The sequence below is a fragment of the Xyrauchen texanus genome, chromosome 17, assembly GCF_025860055.1.
Source record: "Xyrauchen texanus isolate HMW12.3.18 chromosome 17, RBS_HiC_50CHRs, whole genome shotgun sequence".
Taxonomy (NCBI): domain Eukaryota; kingdom Metazoa; phylum Chordata; class Actinopteri; order Cypriniformes; family Catostomidae; genus Xyrauchen; species Xyrauchen texanus.
This window is the reverse complement of record NC_068292.1, coordinates 15,343,035-15,366,372: the sequence shown is the minus strand read 5'-3', so window position 1 is coordinate 15,366,372 and position 23,338 is coordinate 15,343,035. Positions and strand designations below refer to the sequence as shown.

Sequence of the window (23,338 nt, the reverse complement as noted above, 5' to 3'; positions counted from 1 at the left end):
GCAGACAACTAGGAAGGCAAAGTAAATAAGATGGTTAAAGAAGAAAATCTGCCACATAGTAACATTATGTAAATAAGGACAACCAGGGACAAGTTCTTACACTAAGATTATGTGTAGAGGTAGATGGACCCTCATCTGCATGTACATCCCCAGCTAGATTCTGTCACAGGACAAATTACACATTTTTCACTGCATCTAAAAAGCTATGCATTGTCCAGTTGTTATGAATGGGCAGCGAAGGCAGACGAGGAGATGCGGATCCAAGTGCAGTTCAACTTTATTGAGGAAACAGACAAGGCAGGTACACGGAAAACTCAGGAACAAAGGAAAAACCCTCAATGGGGAAATAAACACAAGACTGAGAAAACAGGCAGGGAACACATACCAGGCTAACAACATTCAACGATAGACACCGATTGAACAAACAGACAGGGTTTAAATACACTGACAAGGGAAGACAGGAACCAATGAACAACAGAACTCAAAACAAGATAACAAGGTGAATAAACAGAAACCAATGGTAGACTAATGAGGACAGGTGAAAACAATGACAGAGAACACGAACGCTAACAGGGAGACTGTGGAACTAAACAAGGGACAAAAGTGAAAACTACGAAATACAAAAGTGACAAAAATGACAACCAAGGGGTAACAGTGAGAACAAGACGAGGTAACCCTAACAGAGCCCCCCTCAAGGAGCGGATTCCAGACGCTCAAAAGTGACGTGACATAAAAAACAGGAAGAACAAATGTCCATTGACTGGGGGGGAAGCTTGTGGTGGGCAGACAGACCAAGGGGAGCAACAAAGGGCAGACAGGCAGTCCAGGGGGCAACGAGGGGCAGACAGACAGTCCAGGGGGCAACGAGGGGCAGACAGGCAGTCCAGGGGGCAACGAGGGAGATATTCTGTATATAAACATTCACCTCAATCGGGAAGTCACTCACAGAACAGCCTGTCCCTGCTGTCTGCGAGCAGTCATGCATAAGCACAGTAAGCGCGCTCACACATTCTGTTCAGCGCGCTGTGTGCAGCAATCAGGGCGATTTGGCCATTCACCCTTTAGCGTTACGCTTCAAAGCGTGGGAAGCTATCCCAGGGATATCCAAATGGCTGTTAAGCACAATAAAACAGGGCTATTTGCTACAGTTCGATCGCCGCCCTCCCCGCTTCAGAGCGTGGCTCGAAACTATTGTGAACACGGAAGCAGCCTGCATGCTTCGTTCAGAAATAGCAAACCTTCTGTGCAAAAGGGCCATAGAGAAAGTGCCGCCTTCGCTGAGCGAGTCAGGGTTTTACAGCCGTTATTTTCTTGTTCCCAAGAAAGACAGCGGCCTCAGACCAATATTAGATCTCAAGGGTTTGAACAAGGTGCTTGCAAAAAGACCGTTCAAAATGCTTACAATCAGGAAACTCCTCGCGCATACGCGCCAGGGGGACTGGTTTATCTCTCTCGATCTGAAAGATGCCTACTTTCAGATTCAGATAAATCCCGTCACAGGCCATTCTTGAGATTTGCCTTCGACGGCCAGGTTTATCAATACACCGTCCTTCCGTTCGGCCTGTCTTTAGCACCCCGTACATTCACGAAGTGCGTGGATGCGGCGCCGCACCCCTCGCGGAGTCAGGGCTTGCGAATTCTGAACTATTTGGACGACTGGCTGATTATGGCACAGTCACATACGGAGCTTCTGTCTCACAGAACAGTTCTCCTCAGCCATCTGAACAGTTTGGGTCTTGCAGTCAATTGGACCAAGAGCTCACTACAGCCCAGTCAGGCAATTTCCTTCCTTGGAATAGAACTAGACTCCGTGGCAATGACGGCTCGCTTATCTACACAGCCGCCGTGTTCAGCGACTAGCCAGCGTCCTTTCAGATGAACAGCCTCACGCCTCTGAAAAAATTTCAGAGAGTGCTAGGTTACATGGCCTCAGCCACAGCAGTACTTCAGCTGGGTTTACTGCGCATGCGCCAGCTTCAGCATTGGCTAAACACCCGCGCGTCTTGCCGGGCTTGGGCCACAGGCCGCCAGCCGATCAAGGTGACTCAGACCTGTATTTCAGCTCTGCAGCCCTGGACAGTGGCCGAATGGTATCAGCGGGGAGTGACGATGGGAGCTGTATCTCGCCGAAAAGTCATCTCGACAGACGCGTCCAACACGGGTTGGGGCGCGGTCTGCGAGGGCTCTCCGGTTTTTGGCCTATGGTCAGTTCAGGAAAAGCTCCTTCACATAAATTGTCTGGAAATTATAGCGGTCGAGTACGCGCTTGTGCGCTTTCTCCCGGTCATTCAGGGTCACCACGTCCTGGTCCGTTCGGACAACAGATCTGTGGTATCCTACCTAAACCGTCAGGGCGGTGTCAGATCCAGGAACCTCTTCCATCTGATGAAACGCATACTGAGTTGGCCACCTGAACGACGGCCCAGACAGACTGTCCAGAGACAATATTCCTCCAGGGGAATGGTCCCTGCACGCTCAAACAGTCCAGAAGTTATGGCGCATATTCGGCAGAGCAGAGATCGAGACCTCTTGCGTCAGAAGAGAACTCTCACTGCCCAATATTTTTCTCGAAAAGCGAGGATGCGCTGGCCCAGGACTGGCCCAACCGCCCGCTTTACGCCTTCCCTCCCGTCTCGCTATTGCCACAGGTAATGCAGAGGATCAGGGAAACGCGTCACTCGGTGCTCCTCATAGCCCCGCGTTGGGAGAATCAGACATGGTTCCGGAGCTTACGCAGCTGTCACTGACAGCGCCGTGGCCCATCCCAGTGAGAGCAGATCTCCTCTCTCAAGCTCGCGGCACGATCTGGCATCCCCACCCAGAGCGCTGGGCGCTGCACGCGTGGGTGATCAACGACTACCCGTCGCTCTGCCAGAAGGGGTAATAAACACCATCATACATGCTAGAGCCCCTTCCACGAGAAGACTCTATGCTCAAAGTGTATGTGGCGGCCGTTGCGGCGTTCGCTGAACCCCTGCACGGCCAGTCACTGGGAAAAAACGAGCTGGTCATCCACTTCCTCAAGGGAGCTAGAAGGATGAACCCCCCGCGCCCCCCATCGGTTCCTAGCTGGGATCTTTCTATAGTTCTCGAAACTATGAAAGCCCCCCCCCTTTCGAACCGCTTCAATCCGTGGATTTGAAATACCTTTCACTCAAAACCGTTTTTCTGACTGCCCTGTCATCAGTCAAACGTGTGAGAGACCTTCACGCGCTGTCTGTCAGCGCTGCGTGTCTTGAGTTTGGACCAAGTGACTCCAAGGTCATTTTAAAGCCTAGACACGGCTATGTTCCCAAGGTGATCGGTACTCCTTTCAGAGCACAGGTCATTTCCCTATCGGCGCTGCCAGCATCCGATAGCTGAACGCGACGCCAATCTCCTTTGCCCAGTCAGAGCACTGAGATTGTATACTGCGCGCTCCGCCTCATTCAGACGCTCTGAGCAGCTTTCGTTTCGCTCGAGGGCGCACCAAAGGTCTCGCTGCCTCGAAACAGACACTGTCTAGATGGATAGTGGACGCTATTGCTGCCGCATATGCGCCAAAAGACCTGCCATGCCCGTTGGGCATTAGGGCTCACTCCACTAGAGGCATGGCCTCATCGTGGGCATGGTCCAGCGGGATTTCCATTCACGACATATGTGTGGCAGCGGGCTGGGCTTCCCTCCAACTTTGTCAGATTTTACAATCTGGAAGTGCCCGCCCTGCAGGCAAAACTACTAGCGGTTTAATATGCTACAGCTCCCTGGTGAGCTGCACTGATGGGACTCATTCCACACAGACCGGCACCGCGCTCTGTCGCTCCCTTCCCACTATGTGCTTATGTATTACACACACACTGGCCCACACTCTTGCCGGCCAAATATTATTTCCCCACTCACAAGGGCTCCCCGGGTCCCCCACCCCGGGGCTCATGCAGTGGATGCTTGAGCGCGCGGCGTTGACAATGGGTTCCCGTGAGCGTAAGCTAGCTTACGCTAATACTCGTGAAGAGAACGAATCGGTTACCTAACGTAACCTCGGTTCTCTCTAGATGAGGAACAGTATTGCCTAGCCGGCCGTGCTTCGTGCCACTGGCGACTTTCACTTCATTCAATGAAAACCAGGGTTCCAGCCTCACGAACTACGCTTATATGCACTCTAGCCACGCCCATTTTGGCGGGCTTTGATGCAGTAAGCGCGCGGACGCCTCTCATTGGACGCGAGTTCGCCCAAGCTCGTCTATAGGCTGCAGCAGTTGCCGCAGAGCAACCAATGAGCTCGCTAGCTAGCCCGCTCAAGGTATGCAGCTGCTGCACTGCGTTGACAAATGATACAAAATAAGGATAATTTTTTGGCTTCAATATCTCAGAAAAGATGAATCTTTCCCGTAGCGTAAGCTAGCTTACGCAATACTCGTTCCCTCATCTTGAGAGAACCGAGGTTACGTTAGGTAACCGATTCGTTTTGGAACCGACATACCTTGAGTAAGCAAGTTTGGGGTTAATCAACCAAGAGTTTAAGGTTTATCTGACGGTAAGTTAACCTTGCTTTCTGGAATACACCCCAGGACGCCGAAAACTTGTTCAAGGAGCTGTGCCATGTCTTTTTGAGTGGAACAATTTTTGTTTACCAGCGCCAAGGACTGTATTTTTCTCTATGAGCTTCCATATACTGCTTATATATTTTGTAATTTACTATGCTGTTTGTTTTTTGTATATTGTGATATACCTTTTCAGAAAATTGTCTGAAATATTGACAATGTTTACATTTGTCATTTATTGTCTTTTACACTGCCAGGAGGAACACAAATACATGAGTTAATTCAGACATTTATTATACAAAAGACACAAGCTGTCATACTACACTAAACAATAACATGGCTCCTATAATTGTAACATTGTATAGATTTGTAATGATGAACTATGTAAATAAACATTGTGGTGCAACTTTTGACATTTTGTATGAGTTATGAGTTTGTAGATAACTAGTCCACATAACTGCACATAATACAGTACTCAACAGTACTTTAATGCTTTAATGCTAAATTACAATAAAATGTAATGTAATCTACTAACACTGAATTCATAATAACAAAAGGTACCTTGTATAGGTTTGTTGTTTATGTACATACATGTGCATTTCTTAAAGAGAACTATTTACATTAACATTGATTTTCACACAAACACATGTTTTGTACAGTCTGATACAGTAATGCAACATTATGATTGCATAAGGCTCTGCCAGCCACACAGGAGCACTCCACCTCATAGAGCTGAACAGGGGTGGAGTCTTCAAGGACAATCTTTTAAAAAACAAAAAAGTGTGTTATAATCAGCAGAGATCACAAACTGATCAGATATCTCAAAGTCAAAGGTGCATTTTGCATTATTTTTCAAGTTAGCTACTATGAGTTAGAGAATGAGGTTACTTTAGGGTTAGTAAGAAAGTAAGTTAAACACAACACAATATAAACAGCAAAGCAACTGTCTCAACCAGCTTCTGGGGTTTCATATAGGAATGGTAGGTAGAACACTAATAGGGCAGGAAAGTCATCATAGTGTTACCTACTTCAAACGTTTGGCTAGCTAGATAGTTGTCTAAGATGTTCAACTTGTTTAGGTAATTATACATTTGTTTGCCAGTTTAACCCATCATTGCCAAATTGAAGCCCCAGAACATAACTGGAACAGAACTGGTTGGATCAGACGAACAACTGAACTGTCTTTCATCCTACTCTGATGGTGTGAGGTTTTTCATGTTTCCTCAAAGATCTATGACAGGTAGCATGGATGCTGACTCTCCCTGTCTGTCTTTACTTGATACTGGGGATAACCAAATAGTGTCAATACATGTAACTGAACAACACAAGTCATTAGTATATGGGTGATTCTTAGACTATGGGCACTTTTATGTACTTTGTAACCATAAATGTCATTTTTAAAAATATGACCAAAGTACAATTGATATGGATTGCAAGAGTAGATTTGTGTAATACTTTTTATATTATAATATTATAATAAATTACAATACTTTTTATATTTAGATTATAATATTATTTTTATTTCTAAATTATACTTTTATATTAATTGATTTCATTTAGATGAATGAAAATTTAATTTTGTTGCATCATTTATTGCTTATATTTTTGCCTTGCCATCAGTTGTGTCAGTTATTTACAGTATGCACTGTAACCGTTCATCTGTGAGACAAATCAGTTGTATACATCAAACTCAGCACTACACTAAAAACAGTTGTGGTTATGTTTAATGGCTTTGTGAATTGAGTTTACTGAGTGTGATGAGTTTAATTGTTTTTCTAATAAACATCTCCACTGTTTCTCTACATTCACGTTAATTCATTGTCATTTCCACCACCACCCTGTCATTTCCATCACCACACACATTTTTTTTTATAAATATTTAAAAAGTTCTCATCACACATTAAAAATGTATCCACAATTTACAAGATCATGCTCTACTTAATATAAAAATGCAAGTCATTTATTTTCTAATAAGCTCTTGCCCAAACCAATATTAAATTTCAGAGTGTGACAGGTGTACAGTTCACCGTTTGGTCCTTAGGGCAGTTAATTTATCTCATTGACAAATGTATAATTATTGTACATTGTGGAAAAACTGATACAACTAGTTACAAAAATGATCTTAGACAATTCTTGACTGACATAAGTTATTCTATTTTTAAGTTACAGCATTGAGATGTGGTGGAAATGACATTTCAATGCTGTTATTTAAAAACAGAATAACTCATAACTTCTTAGTTATGAGACTAACACAGTCTCATAACTTCTCTTGTAATCTAAGTTTGTCCTCTTACAGACCTTAAAACTAGACAAGTTATTTAAACTTATGAGACTGTTACGTGACTTTTGAACAAGTTTTTTTATTCAACTTCACAAGCCTAAAAGTGCCCCTTGTTGAAGAAACGCCCATACATTTATTCAATGTCAGATAGTAAAATGACCATATAATAAACCACATGTGACCAACAACTAAAATTAATCGTTTAATAAGTATTTTGTAAAGGTTACTTTCTAGCCTAACGTCACCTAGAATCATCGCTAACGTTAGGGCTACAGCTAGCTAAAGACATAGCATAACTTACCTTCATAATTGTCAATGAATGAAGAGACGCATATCTTGAAACCCTTTTCCCTCTTGCTCTTGAGAGCCGATGATGACGCTTGAATTATTCGGTGTACGTCGTTTATCATTATCCTTGGCAGATGTTGAAGGGATCTGGTGTAGAAAGCCATGTTTATCTGGTCCTAGTCTTACCTGACAGTTACCGGCATCTTCGATAAAGCTAACGTAACGTTAGACCGGAAATACCATCGCCCACCAGTGACGTCTGACAATCATGGAACGTTCGTAAAATCAACTAGCCAATGGAGCCATCTATAAACACCAGATTCTTTAAAGGGATAGCTCACTCAAAAACGAAAATTCTCTCAATTTACGCACCCTCATGAAAACCCCGGTGTGTATAACTTTTCTTTCTACACCAGAACACATTTGAACAAAAATGTAAAAACAATTCTTAGGTCCTTAAAATGCAAGTGAAGTTAAGTCATTTTTGGTGTGAACATCAATATTTAAGTAATTTTTGAAACTCTATATCATGCTTTTGGTCAGAAGTGGTATGCTACTGGTCACAGCCAGAAGAGCAGCGCTGTTTACAAGAGAGGAGGAACGCTGTACAGTCTCTTGGTTGGTTTTGGTTTAGATCTATATTTATCTGTTTCTTTACTCACAATGGTGTGTTTGTATGCTTATCCTGGATATCTCAACCTTTGGAGAACATGAGATTACGTAGGTATCATGGGAAAGTGAAGATGTCACACGAGAGACCGCTTGGACTCCACCCTCTCGTGAAGTTGCGCTGCACGATTTGGACACAAACTTATATTGCGATTATTTAGAAAAATATTGTGATTTGAACTGTGATTATGATGGACTTATATATATATATATATATATATTATTAGTTTATTCTTATTGTATTTGATGTGATGAATTGAACTGTGGTACATTCCAATCCATATTTATAGACCAAGGAGTGGAAGTTGTCATGGCCAAAAAAACATTTTTCACTGAGGAACCAATTTTTAAAATATTTGGTTAAATTTTGTTTTTTTCAAAAGAGCTATAGCAAAAACTAATAATTTACTAGTTTAATTTACTTATTTAAGGTTTTTAATAAAATAAAATGTTTATTATGCCCATAAACTATTCAAAAACACAAAAAGAAAACAAATATGCAACAATTAATAGGTAACATGTAATATGGAATTGAGTACATATGTTTGTGTGGGTCTCTATAAAAATTACTTAATTTTACAATTGTTCATGAAAAAGTTTCCCATTTTGGGATGGGCAATATGCAAAAAATTTTTTGAAAGATAATCACCGTAAATATCCCGATATAATGGGATATTGTCAACCCACATGCCAAGGGTCAGTGAATCTTTTTGCTTTATTGATTTTGCTTTAAAAATGAATTTATCGAAACATGAAAAACTTAAACAAAATACATTTTAAATTAAAATTTCACTTTAAACGAATTGAAAAAGCAATTAAAATAATGAAGTGATCAAAAAATATTATATATTTATAACCACCTAACCCAATCCAAACATTTACCATCTCCAACAGCCCCATTTGCCATAACGCAAGTATCAGTCAGCAACAACAGGTGAAAAATTACTAATAGCCTACAAATTAAGAACTAAAGACAATTATAAATATAAAGATCATAATAAATAAGCATAATAAATTTCCATTTGTTCCCAAAAAAACTCCTCAGAACAAACAGCGAATCAGACACAAGCATTGACAGCTTTTCTTTTGTTTGTTTTTATATATAAAAAATATTATAAATTTCCTTCAAGCATGTGTGTTTGTGACTAACAGCATTTCTTGTCATGTGCCACTCCGCGACGTCTTACAGGTCACACACTTGTTGCGGGTAGATGAGCAAAATTACTCGTGCATGAAATACCTGCATTTGAACGAGGAGCGGGCATTATTTCACACCCTGGCCGCAAAATATGAACGTTTGTAAAATGTCCGTACAAAATGCTCTTAACCACTAAGATCAATAGTTATTGGCAACCGAGGTCCAGAAATCTATGTATGTGTGTCTTGGAGAAAGGCTTTCATTGCACTCGTGAACAGTGGAGCTCACTGCACACACACATCAAATCGGATGTGCATCGGTGGCTTTTCCTTCATCTGTTCTTCAAAATATAATCACACATGTTTTGTCTAATGCACGTCTTTGTGTCTAATGTCGTGTAATACAGTAGGACTATATCACTCAGAGAAGTCTTACAGCTCACTCTCCACAGTGGCATGAAAAATCCACATTTGGCAGGTGTTCATTTCAAACCTTGTTCACAAGGAGAAGGCTGTATGGCAAATTCGGGAGAAAGCAAATCAAAACAGTGTCTATGACTTCAATCACATCCACACTTTTTGCAGGAAAATTGTATCTAGAAATGTTTTGAATGATCATGTGTTGGAGAATGGTGAGACCACCAGCGATCCACTTGATTTTTAATAAAGAGTCAATTGTGACAGATTTATTATGTACATTCCTTCCTTTTCATTTTCATGGATTTTGGTAATATCAGATCCGCTTTCACTTGTTGCTGCTGGGAGTGTAATAAAGTTGACACGCTCTCTCGTGAGGTAAACAAATGACTGGAGAATGACTGGACTCAAAAGTTGCTACTGTTAATGACCATTTTAATTTGGTGGTAAACTCTCCCTTAACAGCACAAGGTGGTAAAAAAATAAAATAAAATAAATACAGGAAATGTGAATAGGATATTCAAGAGCACCCAAATTTATATTTTCACCATTGTCAAATATACCTGGAGATCTTTTTCCACAGTGGGCTGTGTTTCTGAAAATGCTCTTATCCAGAATGGGTGAGACAATTAAGGTTCCCAGCTTAACCTATGGAGGACAGTAATTTAATTGAGTTGCAGATAGTACTGAAGCTTCTGTGCCAATGTAATGTGACAGATTCGGTGGTGTGGAAAGAATGAATGCTTTTGTTGCACATCCTTTAAATGGCACTCTGAGCATCATGGAACATTTAAAACAATGGTTTAATATTTTTGCATTTTAAACAGTTTGCTCACGTTCCATTTATGCCAATAGTAAAAAAATCTTTCTATGTGAGACAATTAGTTGTATAACAGCCAGAGGTGGACAGCAACTAAATACATTTACTTGAGTACTGTACATAAGTACAGTTTTTGAGAATCTGTACTTTACTTGAGTATTATTTTTTCTGGAAACTTGTGACTAACTTCACTACATTTGAAAGACAAATATCGTACTTTTCACTCCACTACATTTCTATCAAGGTCCTCGAGTTGAAAGTCACTACGTAGCAGCTTTGAAAATCAGTGGATGATTTTTTTTGGTGACAGACAGCCTATCAATTATCACTCTTGTAGGGTCTCGTGTCGTGAAGTTCAATGATTTCCCAGCATTTCTTGAACAATGATCAGTTGGCAAAATGGAAGACTGTGGTTCCTCGGTGCAGTGCGCACACCCATGGCCATACTTAGAAAATATGTTCCAGTTTTCTGAAAATGATAAGGATTAGTTTCGTTTTAAATGTTTGCTTTGTTTGCCTAAAACAAACGTCTCGGGTTATGACTATAACCCTTGTTCCCTGAGAAGGGAACGAGACACTGCGTCGTTGAAAACGACTCTTTGGGGAACGCTCCTTAGCGTGCGCCTCTGAATTATGAATGAAACTATTCCAATCTTGATTGGTGTTAGCGTCATGGCGTAACATGTGACGGCATAACCGGATGCATAAAAGTGGCGCCGGTACACACACACATTAGCCTAGCGATGAAGCAAGCCGCTCTCAGGCATTGAGGGCGTGGCAGGGCGACACAGTGTCTCGTTCCTTCTCAGGGAACAAGGGTTATAGTCATAACCGAGGCGTTCCCTTCGAGGGAACTTCGCACTGCGTCGTTGAAAGCGACTCTTTGGGGAACGAATGCCCACTAGGCCACGCGCCGAAAAAGGCCTGCCCTAGAGTGAAACTGAACTCAGGCACTCAACTAGGATGAGAGCACACGTGCGCCAGGCGTACTAGGGAGGTGCAGACTATAAAACCTGATGAAAGTGTGCTGGGGTAGCCCAACCGGCTGCCTCACAGATCTCCTGGAGGGGCACTCCCGATAAGAGAGCCCTAGAGGACGCCATGCCTCTAGTTGAATGAGCCCTTATGGCCAAAGGTGAAGGCAAATTAGCACCTGTAGGCCGAGATAATAGCCTGAACAATCCAATTACTAATGGTTTGTTTCAAGGCAGGGAGCCCCTTCTTAGGTGACCCAAAACACACTAACAGTTGGTCCGACCTCCTCCAAGAAGAGGACCTCTCAAGGTAAATGCCCAAAGCTCTGACAGGGCAGAGCAAATGGAGCCTCTCTTCTTCTGCCGACACATGAGGTGGAGGATGAAAAGCCTGCAGGACCGTGGGCCGTGCGGCGTTAGAAGGCACCTTAGGCACATAGCCAGGTCTCGGGTGCAGAATGGCTTTAACTCCACCAGGGTCAAACTCCAAGCAAGCTGGTGTTACTGCCAGGGCTTGAAGATCTCCCACCCTCTTTAGAGAGATAATAGCTAAGAGAAAAGCCATCTTGAGCGTCAGGTCCTTGGGCGAAGCCGACTGAAGGGGTCGAAGGGGGCCAGGGATAACCCTTCGAGAACCACCGCCAGGTCCCAGGCAGGAACCCTGGACCTGGTTGTCGGTCTCATCCTCCATGTACCACGGAGAAAGCGAATGACCAGCTGGTGCCTCCCCAGAGGCCCATCACTCAGTGGTGCATGGAAAGCCGAAATGGCAGCCACGTACACCTTAAGTGTGGAAGGGGAGAGACCACAGAGAAAGCGATTTTGAAGAAACTCCAGAACTGAAGCCACCGGGCAGTTAACTGGATCTAATTCATGTTCTCTACACCAAGTGGAGAACACATTCCACTTGAGGCCATATAATCTCCTAGTAGACGGAGCCCTAGAGCCAAGTATGGTTTCAACCACCCCGCTGATAGACCAGCATTTAGGTACTGAACCCCTCAGGGGCCAGACCCACAGTTTCCACAGCTCTGGACGAGGGTGGAAAACTGTGCCCCCTGCCTGAGACAACAGATCCCTCCTCAGAGGAATCTGCCGTGGCGGAGCTATCAGGAGTGAAATTATGTCTGAGAACCATACTCGGGCCGGCCACATCGGGGCAACCAGAAGTAGACTGATGCCCTCTTGGCGGACCCTTTCCAGGACTCCGGGAGCAGAGCGATCGGGGAAATCGCGTACAGGCGAGGCCTCGGCCAGGCCTGTACCATGGCATCCAACCCCAGTTGGGCTGGATGTGAGAGGAAGAACCAAAGTGGACAGTGGGACATCCCTCGAGGCGTGGATAGATCCACTTCCGATGGTCCAAATTTGTCCCCTATCGACTTCACCACCTCTGGATGAAGTCTCCATTCCCCGGGCCTCAGCCCCTGCCTCGACAGGATGTCTGCTCCCTGATTCTGAACCCCGGAACATACATTGCTCTGATAGACAGTATTTTCCCTTGGGACCAAAGAATTATCTGATGCGCCAGTCTGCACAGAGGGCGCGATCCGAGTCCCCCTTGTTGGTTCAGATAAGCTACCACTGATGTATTGTCCGAGCGTACTAGGACATGGTAACCTTAGATGTCTGGAAGGAAGCTCCTCAGAGCCCTGAACACAGCCAACATCTCTAGACAGTTTATGTGCCAAGAATGATGATGGTCCTGCCACAGACCCCTGGCAAAGCGGCCGTCCATGACCGCGCCCCAGCCAGTGAGGGAGGCGTCTGTCGAAGCGGTTTTCGGCGACATGGCGCTCCCAACACTGGCCCTAGGGACAGGAACCAAGGTTTCTTCCATATTAGCAGAGAACGAAGGCATCTGCGCGTTACTCTGATTATCATGAAATGGATTCCCCTTGGGGAAAACCCCTTGGTTTTCAGCCACCACTGGAGGGGCCTCATGTGTAGAAGGCCCAAAGGTATAATGTTGGATGCCGCTGCCATGATGCCCAGCAGTCTTTGAAACTGCTTTACAGTGATGGCCTGGCCTAGTTTTAACCCGGACACCATCGCCAGAGCGGACTCGATACGTGCAGGAGACATGCATGCCTGCATCGTAACCGAGTCCCACACAACACCCAGAAGCGTTGTGCACTGGGATGGTTGCAACACACTCTTTTTGTGTTGAGTCTCAACCCCAAACTTCGAATATGGCCAAGGGCGACATCTCGATGCCGAACCGCCATTTCTCGAGACTGGGCCAGAATGAGCCAGTCATCAATAAAATTCAGTATCGCGGATGCCCTGAAGTCTCAGAGGAGCAGGAGCTGCATCCATACATTTGGTGAATGTGCGGGAGAGAGTGCTAGGCGAGCGGAAGAACCCGATATTGGTAAGCTTCAGCCCCAGCGAACCTCAGGAACCTCCTGTGACATGGAAGGATGGGTACATGAAAATAGGCGTCTTTTAGATCTATCATGACAAACCAGTCCTCGGATCTGATCTGACTCACGATGACAGGAATGGTAAGCATTTTGAACCTGAACCTCCTCAAAGGCCGGTTCAAATCTCTGAGATCTAAAATCGGCCTCAACCCCCATCCTTTTTGGAACTATAAAGTACCGGCTGTAAAGACCGGACTCCTGTCTGAATGAGGAACACGTTCTATGGCCTCCTTCAGCAGCAGAGATTGCACTTCTTGTTCCATCACCTGAGCCTGCTCGGAACCACTGTAGTCTGCACCACCCCAGAGAATTTGGGGGCGGTGCCCGAACTGCAGTCTGTACCCTGATTTTATTATATGCAGGACCCATGCAGATATGTTGGGAAGATGATTCCATGCCTCTACAAAATCTACTAAGGGAACCAGCCTCTCGAGGCTGGTCTCGGTGTTTTTCGAGCACTGTTCTCGACTTCCTGAAGCGAGATACCGGCAGGATTTAGTCGATACAGTCCTTGTGACCACAATTGATGTGTGTTTTTATTTTTTGGCCTGAACGGCACGGTGTGCGTTCGCTGGAAATTGATGTAGCCCGAGCGTCAGAGGCGGCGGGAACCGACACCGATTTCCTGAGGACTCCGCTGCAGAGCAACCTCGGTTGCTCTGCAGCGAGAGGGGCAGCCCTCCGAGGTTCTACCACCTCGGTAGGACCTCTTTCCCGAAGCTACTACTAAGGGAACCAGCCTCTCGAGGCTGGCCTCGGGTGTTTTTCAAGCAATGTTCTCGACTTCCTGAAGCGAAAGACCGGCAGGATTTAGTCGATACGGTTTCTGTGACCACCATTGATGCTTGTTTTTTATTTTTTTGACACGAACGGCACGGTGTGCGTTCGCTGGAAATTGATGTGGCCCGAAGCGTCAGAGACAGCGGGAACCGACACCGATTTCCTGAGGGTGTTTTTCGAGCACTGTTCCCGACTTCCAGAAGCGGGAAACCGGCAGGATTTAGTCGATACGGTTCTTGTGACCACAATTGATGCTTGTTGTTTTTTATTTTTTTATTATTATTTATTTATTTTTTTGACACGAACGGCACGGTGTGCGTTCGCTGGAAATTGATGTGGCCTGAAGCGTCAGAGACGGCGGGAAACCAACACCGATTGTGTGCGGCCATGTAAGCCCTACTTATTAAAGCAGATGTATCTCTGCAGGGCTTACTAGGCAGCGCCGGGGTTTTAGCCCATATCTCGTGCCCCCAAAACATCGTCTGTAATCAAACACTGGGGCTGGAGATACGGGACGAATCGCGGTTTACCCCACGATCTCATTTTAGATATCTTTGTGGAGATCGGGAAAAGCGGCAAACCCCGGCGCTGAGGTTGTGATCTGTGCCGCAGGAAGCGCACGTCTAATTTGCTTTCAATTTGCGTTCCCTGCTCATTTTGTGGTCAGCTGATATTCAGTCTGGCCACGGCACGCGTCACAACCTCAATCAGCTCCTCATAAGCTTGGCCAAAAACTGGCGTGCTTGGCTCACGGTCGATCCGTGATCGATGCTGAGCATATCTACTTCCTCGGAAGCAGTGAGCTCAAGCAACGGGACCTGATCATGGGCAGAAGAAGCGCGACGCGGGCTTCTGCACCACTCACAGTAGGCTCGGGATCCTCAAGCGAAGAATGAGAACGTGCGCAGCAGTCTCATTCTCATCTGCAAAATCCGCTCGCGAACCCCGCGATTTCAATCGCCGCGCTGCCTCAACAGACGCGGGACCAAAACCGTGGGGAACGCGAGCCTGACCGTGCTCATCAAAGCACGCCAACCGGAGCGCAGCACTCTCATGGGTAGTGCTTCACAACTTTCACAGGCAGATCCCTCGAGAGCTGCCAGTGCGTGCTAGCGCTCCCAAACAGTTCATACATAAAGTGTGCGTGTCCCTACACGTAATGAAACGAGGGCAGGGGTGCACGCACTTCTTGAACTGTTCGGTGGCCATAATATTTTTAAATCAGACAAACAACACCAAATAAGACAAACAATTTCAACATAGAGCGCTTGCTGAAGAGCGAAAGCTAATGTGTGTGTGTACCGGCGTCACTTTTATGCATCCGGTTATGCCATCACATGTTACGTCATGACGCAACACCAATCAAGATTGGAATAGTTTCATTCATAATTCAGAGGCGCACGCTAAGGAGCGTTCCCCAAAGAGTCGTTTTCAACGACGCAGTGCGAGTTCCCTCGGAAGGGAACCATATCACAGCCTTCAAAAACTCACTGTCCAACATGCGGAAGGAAATAGATGTATGTAAACTTTTTATTTCTTGTGAAAGCTTGAAATTATGAAGTATGGTCGGTCAAATAATTTATGGATTTGCCCGCCAAGTTGCCATAGCCTTGTGGATACACCACTAACGCACAAGTAAGTTTCGACAATGATGTTAGTTAGCATGCAAAAGCGTGAATTCAAATGTAAATGAGCTTAAGAATTAAATAAGTTACTATCTTGTAACTTATAGTTTTTTTTTGTTACCTTGTCTAATTACTATTGTTATGTGTAGAGCTGCACGATTAAATCATAAAAAGATCAAGATCTCGATTTAAACATCCACACAATCTCTTTCCTAAATGATAACGATTCACCTGTCTATTAAACCTTTGACAAAAATCATACTGGAACATTCAAATCGGCGTTGATGCTGCCGCTGAGCCAGAGAGAGCAGTTATCATGTACAGGTATGAAACAGCTTCATAAACTGTCTTTTTTAGTCTTGGACTTACAGCCAAAGTGCGTGGTCATGTCTGTATTTACAGTAATTTCACTGTCTGCTTGATTCAAATGTGGATGAATGTATACACATAGATGTGTGCTTTTGTGGGGTGGGTATGAGTGTTAAATAAAACATTAAGATGATTATTGTTTTTCTGTCAAATCAGTTGTTTAATTTCTATAGGTGTTGTATCATTCTAAAAGCTCTTCATTCCACAGACACTACAAGCTAGTCAGTGTATTCAGTAGGTTGCTTCAGAGCCATAAGGTATTGTATTACATACAACAATGCAACAATAATAAAACTATGTATTGACATAAAAAGGACATTTACTTTTGATACTAAAGTACTATTAAAACCAAGTACTTCTGTTTTAAACAGAATTTAGCTCCTGATTACCATTTTAGAGTAACTTCCCCCAAACTGATATGTTAATCATAGATGTAACTTAAGACTGAATAACTGTACCTTTCTGAAGTAAACCTATTACCAGCCTCTCAAACTTTGGACTGGGTTGTGAGAAGCCTAGCTCTTAAAAAGATGAACATATAATTAGATGTATGAACACTTGAAGAAACATGATAATATCTTAAAAGGCAGATGTTCCTAACATTTTTGTCTTAGGAATGGAAGATCGTCATTTAAAATAAGATCAACTATGCCAGTCATACTCTGAGACAAAGGGTGGTTTTCCTAAAAAACTAAACAAAAATGAGACGGAACTAAAATAACAATACAATAATATGACTTTAACTAGGGTATATTTTGTAAAGATGAAAGCTCTGGATTAAGGTCAAATGTGTAACCTGTAAACATCTCATAGAGGATGCAGCCTAATGCCCACAGGTCACTGCAGACACTGGAGTCTGCCCCTCTCAGCACCTCAGGAGCACAGTACACAGGAGAACCTACCAGAGCAACTCAACTCAATCTGTTAACTTTATAACAAGTTGGCAGTGAAAATATTACAAGTTTGAAACATTCTGGAAAATCTGTAATTAACTCTGTAATTATGGGTATTGTAACTGCTAGAGACCACAGCTTGAACTGTACAATGTATATGTATAATGTCATAATACTTTTCTTCCCCTAAAACACAACAATAAGGGGTCGCAATGATTTTGTTGTGGTAATGACAAAGAACATATACTTGAAGTGAACAAACATGTGAATATTGAAATTAAAGGTAAAGGTGTAAATGCTTTGTCTCGGTGGCACAATAAAATTCCTGTGTTTGTTTAGAGCGACTCAATGGCATGAGTTTGGGGATGAATTTGATGGTTCGAACAACAGCAGAAGAAGTGCATATTCGGAAAGCTGTTTTGAAAACAGTGTTTATTTTTACAATTGTTCTGTGGTGCCAGTGTCAAAGACATTACATACTTCAGCTTTAAATTCGAATTCTTAAATTCCACTAATCTTGAAAACTTTCTCTAGTTCTCATGTTTATTCATGTGCACAATTGAATTTATGATGCCATGGTGACCAGACATTTATTTTTAGTAAAGATTAATATATTTTACACACAAAATGGCATTTTAACACATAATTGATTTGCGTTTTAAAACCCCACATCTTTCAAAAAGTGACTATTATCGCTAAAAGAATTTTCAAAAGAAACAGCATCAGATCATTCGTTTTTGACATACACAAAAGAACCAGCTTCAAAAACCAATTTGTGCCATAACCATTTATTGAGCATTTCTGATGATTTACATAAGTGATCGATACTGACCTTTAATTCTGTTTTTGATCTCAGAGAGATCATGTTCTCTCTGCTGTCACCAGCTCCTGTCTTTTCTGCAATCACCGGAAAGAACTCTTCCAGAATATCTCCTTGAGCTTTTGCCAAGCAGAAATTAGAGTACTTCAGAGTCCCTGGACCATCCAACAATAACTGCACAAATACAAGCAGTTATTAACAATTTAAAATTAAAAGATTATATATACAGTAGAGTTTTGATTTTCCTTGTAAAGTGACCTTAAGGCAATATGTAAATTAAACTACAAATTATTTAAGCAAAATAAATAAATAAAATTATATATATATATATATATATATATATATATATATATATATATATATATATATATATATATACATAAATATATATATAATTTTATATATATATATTTACATATATTTACATAAACTTCATACATAAACAGTCATTTAAACTCAATTTTTAACCACTCCACATATTTCATATTAGCAAGCTATAGTTTTGAAAGTCATTTAGGACATCAACTTTGTGCATGACTTTGTAATTTTTCCAACAATTGCTTACAGACAGATTGTTTCACTTTTAATTGACTGACAATTCCATAAAATGATGTCAAGCCTATTTTAGCTTCTCATAGGGTATTTGGAGCCAATTGGAGGTGTACCTGTGGATATTTTAAGGCCTACCTTCAAACTCATTTCCTCTTTGCTTGACATCATGAGGAAAATCTAAATAAAGCAGCCAAGACCTCAGAACAAAAATTGTGGATCTCAACAAGTCTGGTTCATCCTTGGGAGCAATTTCCAAATGCCGGAAGGTATCACGATTGTCTGAACAACAATAATATGCAAGTATAAACACCATGGGACCATGCAGCCATCATACCGCTCAGGAAGGAGACGCATTCTGTCTCCTAGAAATGAACCTAGTTTGTGGTGAAAAGTGCAAATCAATCCCAGAACAACAGCAAAGGACCTTGTGAAGATGCTGGCGGAAACAGGTAGACAAGTATTTATATCCACAGTAAAACAAGTCCTATATCGACATAACCTGAAAGATTGCTCTGCCAGGATAAATTAATGTGACAATGATTAAATGTCAGGAATTGTGAAAACTGAGTTTAAATGTATTTGGCTAAGGTGTATGTAAACTTCTGACTTCATATATACTCATATTTATACAGATACTGTATTTTGCTGTTTCGGAAGGAAATTGGTACTTTAATTCACCAAAGTGGCATTCAACTGATCACAAAGTATAGTCAGGACATTACTGATGTAAAAAACAGCACCATCACTATTTGAAAAAAGTAATTTGTGATCAAATCTAGATGGGCCCCATTTCCAGCAGCCATCACTCTAACAACTTATCCTTGAGTAATCATGCTAAACTGCTAATTTGGTCCTAGAAACCCCATTGCCATTATATCAAAAACAGTTGAAAGATATTTGGTTTGTTAAATGAAGCTTAACATTGTCTCGTTTGTTTTTGAGTTGCCACAGTATGCAATAGACAGGTATTAGGTCAAAAAATGCAAAAAACACAATGTGTGTTCTCTATAAACTCATCAGTCAATCATTGTTTTGAGGAATGAAGGCTATACAATGCTTGAAATTGCCAAAAAAATAAACTGAAGATTTCATACAAAAGGTGTACACTACAGTCTACAGACAACTGGCTTGTTTGAGAAATAGATGCCTCACTTGTCCTCAGCTGATAACTTCATTGAATTCTACCCGCTCAACACCAGTTTCATGTACAACAGTAAAGAGAAGACTCAGGGGTGCAGGCCTTATGTGAAGAATTGCAAAGAAATTGCAAAGTGGGCAAAGAATCACAGACATTGGACAACAGATAATTGGAAAAGAGTGTTATGGATCTTAACCCCATTGAGCTTTTGTGGGATCTGCTAGACTGTAAGGTGTGTGAGAAGTGCCTGACAAGACAGTCACATCTATAGCAAGTGCTACAGGAAGCGTGGGTTGAAATGCCACCTGAGTATCTGGACATGAAAAAAGTTTAATTTTAATTGTGCGCCAGAATTATTAAGCCCATTTCTTCTGTTTCGCCAGCACCAGGTAAATATAGCTGTAAGCAGCGATGATGGGCCCAAGCACAACTGATCCATTACCACCCAGTGTCTTTCGGAAAACAATGCAAGGTGGACACACACATTTGGCATTTGACAATATTCTAAACAATATTGAAGCAATTTGAGTAAACATAAGATGACTATTTTAAAGTCTGTTGTAAGAGCCACACTTCCTGTTGCCAGGTAGTGGCGCTATGACCGTGACCCAAAATAGTCAAATCCATGTGATTAGCCCCCAAAACTAAACACACACCTCAATTTTGATCTAAATCACACATTGCACACAGAAGATATGTGACACTTCTTGTTTCCCATTTTTCACCATTAATGTAATGCCTAGACATGGCAATACCATTCGATATATCAAACTCTGTTTGCAATTTAACATCTTCAATGTCTTGGCATAATGTTGTCTAAATGTGGTGACAGTCTCATGAATCCCTAAGAGGAGTATTTAAAAGTTCAGAGGCAAACTTTATGTTGGGTGGAGCTATTAACTATTTTTATGAAAGTTGTCTGGCTTAATGAGAACTATATATGTACCAATTTTGGTGAATGTAGGTGAAAATGAAGTTGCTACAGAGGCCATCTTACATGCCAATTTTAAAAGGGAAGCTACAGAACACCATCCCGACATGTCCATGCGTAAACCCTAATGACCAATGACTCTAATGTGTGTGCAAAATTTTATGAAAATTGAAGCATGCCAAGTGCCTTATCCTGTTAATACGCAATATTATATTTTAAAGGCTTATTATTATGGTATAGAATTTCTCTGTAATGTAGAACAGTGTTAGCAATGTTACTTATAACATTCTTTCACAGCCCTGGAACTAAAATAATTTTCTGATGATGATGTCCCACCCCCCCAAAAAAAAATAAATTTAAGTCATTAAATTAATTTCATAAATGTGCGACTAGTCGACTAATGGTTTAAACTAATGACTAGTAATCGACAAGGAAAATCTTTGGTCGGGGCAGCCCTACATTTTTAAAACAATACAAAATAGCTGACTTCCTGTTGGGTGGAGCTTATGACTGTCAGCACGAAAGTTGTCCGTCTTGATGAGTTGTCCCACTGCAACTTTGCCCAGCCCTAATGGCCGACAACTCTGATGTGTGTGCAGACTTTCAAGAGTTTTTCCGGATGTTAAGTGCCCCATCCTTAAGAACAATAGGGCCTCCTCACTTTCAGTGCTTGGGCCCTAATACAATTAACCACTGTTACGTCCTGAGGGATGTATATTATATCATTGTGATAGTGATATGTTTAATGTGGTTTATTGTGTGTTGTGTCTTCCTGTGTATTTTCTTGTCACTTTCACTCTCGATTTAAGTATAAGAGGCCCAAAACTCTCTTCACCAGAGAGAGAGAAACACAAAGTGAATATTTTCTCCTGCACTAGTCATTCTATCTCTTGGTCCCAGCGTTGCAATTTTTGTGTGCTAATGTGAGTAAGACAACAGTCTTGTCAGTTGTCTTCAAATAGAGCTGATTAACAGAATTGTCATTTGTAGTTGTTTAATGTTTATATTCCTTTGGGTAATGCCTTACAGTTGAATGTATAACTACTACAAGTTTATTACCACAGTTTTATCTCAATTTGAATCTATTGAAGTTCTTTGTGTTGTGGGACTATTTAGTAGGGAGGTGGATGCCATTAACTTTGAAGCATTCTGTTTTCTCTTGGTTATTTATAGAGAGGGAGTTAGGGAAGTGATTTGTGTTTTCTTTTCCATTTTGATAGGTAAGTCACTCTCTAAACCCCTTTAGGAAGAATGTCTTTTTGTTTGTTATTTTGGCCGGTTCAGCTCCTGAACTTTTCCATTTATCCCACTGTTTTCTTTAATAAATTTGCTATATTTCTTACTATATCATGCATTTTTGTGATCTGTGGTTACTCTGGGACCTGGAGACAGGATAACTTTTGCACTCTCTCCAAAAACATCAGTTACATACCTTCCCATACTCCTAGACCAAGGAAGGTGTGCTGTAACACCACCCAGGATGGAAAACTCTTGTACAACATTCTCAGACAAGCACTCGTCCTGAGCAATAAGTGCAGTAAGGGATCCACCTAGAAAACAAAAATATCAAAAGAGAAGCATTAGACCCCAAATTGCTGTCAGAGCCCACTGAGCAAAAATAAAACATACATTTAAGAGATCTCACCTGTGCACATATCCACCAACAGCCACAGATGGTTGCTGGTCTAATACTATTCATAGAAAGAGACCACATTATCATGCTTGATGTCATGGGTGAGTCTCACCTGTGGAGATAATGAGATGTGAATTTACAAACACAGGGGTCCAGTATGAACCAAGGTAAATTTATGCTATGGAGACACTTTGATTGCATGCAAACACATAGCTCTTCATTGAAACATGATGTTTACATACATTGTTTGTTAATTCGTGCAATGTTAAAAAGCATAATAATTCAAACTAAAACCTGCATGACAAACATCCAAAACAAATGTCATCTTTAAAAGTTATGTTTAGATACATAAAAACAACACAAACACACCTGAGAGAACTCAAGTGAGTTTGAGAGCTCACGAGCTCAATGGCAGTTTACAGCGCTAACTATTAACAAACACAACTTCCTGCTCATGCAGAAAAACAAAAAGTCAATATTATGGATATGTGCTATTTTATAAACACATCTATTCATAATTGGATTTTTTTAAGATGCATTCACAGATAAAATAGTGAAAAAATATATAAAACTTAATTAAACGTGTTATCATATTTTGCCCCACTATGGACGATCCCCGTCGCTAGGATACTGAGATGGATCGTTGTTCAGTTCAGGAATCAGTTTCCACTGAGCATGCGCGTCCTAACAGCTCTGATACGTTCCACCTGCTGCTATTTTTTGTTGTCTTCCATTATATTTTAGAATACGTACCCTTTTATTGTGAAAATTGTCTTTAAGATTATGTAATTATATATCGAGGAAGGAACGCTTAAGGACATTGTATTTAGGAAGAAAATAATTAATCAGTAGATGCGCACTGATCATAATGTGTGTTAGGCTATTTGTCAATAAAGAGAGGACGTATAAAAAAACAGATTGGAAAAGATTGAAGCATATTTTTAACGCGTAAGTAGTTGTGAAAGAGTTGCAAAAGCCCAGCTGTGTGGGTGGGGAGTGGCGTCACGCTCGGAGAGAGAGAGAGAGAGAGAGAGAGAGAGAGAGAGAGGAGCGAGCGCGCGAGCG

General features: G+C 42.1%; 1 pseudogene; it reads right to left on the bottom strand.

Moving 5' to 3' along the window:
* Positions 1-23,338, bottom strand: part of LOC127657621 (serine/threonine-protein kinase ULK4-like) — a 287,951-nt pseudogene that overhangs the window by 260,170 nt on the left and 4,443 nt on the right.